Here is a 3715-nt window from a genome sequence, read left to right as displayed (position 1 = left end):
AAGCTGCTGATGGCAGCCGAGTGAATAACCGACCCGAAGTGAAGTGAGCCGAACGCTGTTCGGCTATTCAGTTCAGGCTTGTACGGCTGATTTCAGCTGTATATCGGCTGAAATCAGCCGTACATCGGGTGGCTTCATGTGGCCGACCAAAGTGCAGCAGGAGTTCGACTCAGCTGATCCAGTGACAGCTAGCTCCACCCAACTGTTTTCTATTGGCCGGGCGGTTCTGCTGCCGTCAAAATAAATAAAAAATACACCATAGGAATGCATAGCTAGAGTCCTATTGGCTATTTCACTTTGCAATAGCAAGTTAGCTATTGCACCCGCCCTCTGCTGCTGTCAATCACCAGAGGGGGACCTGATGGAGAACTGCAGGTCCCCCTCTGCTGATTGCAACCGCCAACTGCTGTTGTCAATAGCTAGTTTGCTATTGGCTAATGCAAATTGAAATAGCCAATAGGAATCTAGCTATGCATTCCTATGGTGTATTTTTTTTTTTTTTATGACCTGAGGGCGGCAAGCGGCCCCATGTCAGAAAAGAACAGATCGCAAGGAAAGGTTTACTCTGCTCGATCGAGCAGAGTAAACCTTTCCGAGGGAAAGTGTTTCTCTCCCGGGCGGCCGGGAGTCGTATTAGACTCCCAGAGCGTCCGGGAGAGTAATGACAGATGGCGTCCCTGGTTACCAGGTAACCAGGAATGCCATCTGTCATTACACACTGAGAACATGGAGACACCGCTGTGATATCATAGCGGCCCGGCCGGGTTCTCAGTGTGTAATGACAGCGTCCCTGGTTACCTGGTAACCAGGGATGCTGATCTCTCTGAAAGTGGCCGGAGCCAGCCGTGAGAAGACTGCTGGCTCCGCTCATCTGTCAGAAGCAGGCTGTCAGCTGGCCATTCGGCCAGCTTCGGCTTTCACTGCTCAGTCGAGCCAAGGCTTCGACTGAGCCGCTCGGCCAACTTCGGGAGTTGGCTACAGTGAATAGCTTGTACAGCAGCCCTTCGGTTCTACTGAACCGAAGGGGTCCTGGGGCCGAAGCTAGCCAAAGGATCGGCCGAAGCTAGGGCTAAATCCTTCGGCCGCTTAGTTAATAGACCCCATAATATCAAGCGCAGCTATAAATACGAACAGGAGCCAGAAACATAGTAATTAACTAATCATTCCAATAACATGAACAACATACTGTACTTAAATAGGAACTTTACCCTTATCTTAAAAATTGCAACAAACACACCTTTAGAAATGTTTAGTAATGACAATCTACAAACAGATACTTCTAGATAAATGCCAGCTTTGTATTCTTTGCAAAACTTGTTTTTCTTTTACTCCCCATCCTTCTCACGGGAGCCATTTTTTACTAAGGGTAGGTTATTCCATATCCCTTTGCACATCATCTCAGGGGGGGAAACAATGCTTTTCCCTGAGATCTCGCAAGATTTTGCAGTTAAGATTTCCCAGGTAATGTAACCTTCCCAGGATTCATATCTTAGGCACAGGCTACATCACTAATACCGAAGTGGACCAGAAAGTGAAAAACAGTAATTGTAAGTAGGCATGCACTGAAATTTCGGCCACTGAAACATTTCGGCTGAAAATGGTACTTTGGGCAAAATGCAGAAAGTACCGTAACACCCGAAAATGCGGCCAAAAATTCTGTGCATCCCTAACTTCGCTCCACCCTGCTGGGCACCAGTCTGTGTCCTGTCCTATACCCACTGCTCTCCCCTGCCCGTGTTGGCAGAGGCAGCGGGGATCCAGCGGAGAGAGACCGGCATCCAGTGGGGAGGAGGGAAGGTTTCAGGAGGGGGGGGGGAGAATAAGACAGCTCAGGATGCTGTGCGGGGCGGAGACAGCTTTTACAAGAGCCAAGCTCTCCTACCACACCTCCACGCTCAGCCTCCTGTGACAGCGAGTCAAGATGGAGAGTGGAGCACAAACACTCAGTGATCAATCATAACAGGCTGCAGAATAAGAGATTGAGGACTCTGTGTCCTCAATCTCCTTTTCTGTTTTAAAGGGAAATATCAGGGGTATGGACCCCTGATATTTCCCCAAAGCCCCCCAACAGTAAAAAAAATAAAATTCAAAAATGTTTTTAAACAGTTGGGAAAAAACATAATTTTTGTTTTTGGCATGACAAATTTTTTTATTTTTAGTTTCGGTCTAAAAATTCCCTTCCAAGTAAAAAAAGTAAATTCCATTCCAAGTAGAAATTCCATTCCAAGTAAATCAGAATGGAATTTTTAGACCGAAATATGTAAAATATGAAATATTTTATGATGTAATATGTTTATTTAACTAATGCATGCTGATGTGATTTTAAGTGAAAGGGGGTCAAGGGCCACTTTAATAAGAGACACTATAACTAATTAAATTCATTTCTCCCTAATCTAATATTTGTGACATGAAAATCTGTCCTTAAACATTTGTGTAATGTCATCTACATAATACAGTCCATTTAAGAAAATATACAACAGTAGCCTTAAATTTCAATTTGTTGTTCTTGGTGTGAGTGACTAAAAGACATCCCTTTTATCATATGGGAACATTGTATGCAGTTGAGGCAAGGGAAAGACCCTTTATTACATTGACCCAAAAATGTGGGTACAAATGTTAGTCCGATCTTACTAGAGGACCAGATGTAGTGTGACCCTTCCTATATGAAGGTAATGGCGGATTGACAAATTCCGGAACATCTGGATAGCTGTTCCTTGCAATGGGCCAATGTTTTTTAATAACAACATACCCATCCCTGGGAAATGGATGATATTCTGAAACAAAATTAATACATTTAGGGTTCTTATAAGACAGTCATGTCTCTAATGTATTTATTGTTAGAATTGTCTTGCATGCTCCTGTGCCACCTGTCTCCGCCTCTCCAAAGGCCCCAACTCTGCTGCAGTCTTAGCTCCAGCCATCTCTGGTGGCAATGCATCCTCTGTTGCTATTGGAAGATTGTGCATTCCCCTGTGTCTGCATCCTCACTGCTAAGCAGTGGAGTGGCTCCTTCTGCCTGCCTCCTCTGATAGAATTGGCCAATGGTTGTTATAGGAGGAGACAGCAGAGTGATCTGCTGCTACTCCTTTTAATGTCTGGTCCAGTGGCGGACCTAAGGAACAAAGGGCCCTGGTGCAAGATTTTTTGCCCCCCCCCAAAAAAAAACCCCCCACAAACACAGCGCTCTCCTCCCGCAGCGCTCCGCCGGTTGTCATACTTTCTCGCCACCCCGCTGGGACACAGAACAGCGCCCAGCGGGGAGAAAAGAAAGCAGGGATGCGCCTCTGTATCGGCAGAAAAATGGCACTTTCGGCATTTAGCCAAAAGTGCCATTTTCTGTCCGATATGTTTTGGCGTCCGATATATCGGTGCATCCCTAATATTTACAACAATGCAGAACGGCACAGGCTATAGAGAACTACACATCCCAGCAATACTTTATATAACAATGGCATTTCTGTATAAAGTACTGCTGAGATTTGTAGTCCTCTATAGAGGGTGACATTCTGCATTGCTGCAACAGTACTTTATACAACATTAGGCTACAAATAATAATTATTTTAATAACCTACCCCTGTGGGTTTAGGAGATATGCCTGTTTTCTCCCCCATCTCTCTCATGCCCCCTGTTCTTTCCACTATCTTCATATGCCCCCTGTTCTTTCCACTATCTTCATATGCCCCCTGGACTCTCCCATCACCACGGTCCCCCCTGC

Source organism: Nanorana parkeri, unplaced genomic scaffold, assembly GCF_000935625.1.
Source record: "Nanorana parkeri isolate BGI_ZX_2015 unplaced genomic scaffold, ASM93562v1 scaffold982, whole genome shotgun sequence".
Lineage (NCBI taxonomy): Eukaryota > Metazoa > Chordata > Amphibia > Anura > Dicroglossidae > Nanorana > Nanorana parkeri.
The sequence above is the reverse complement of the archived record's forward strand: the minus strand, read 5'-3'. Positions refer to the sequence as shown.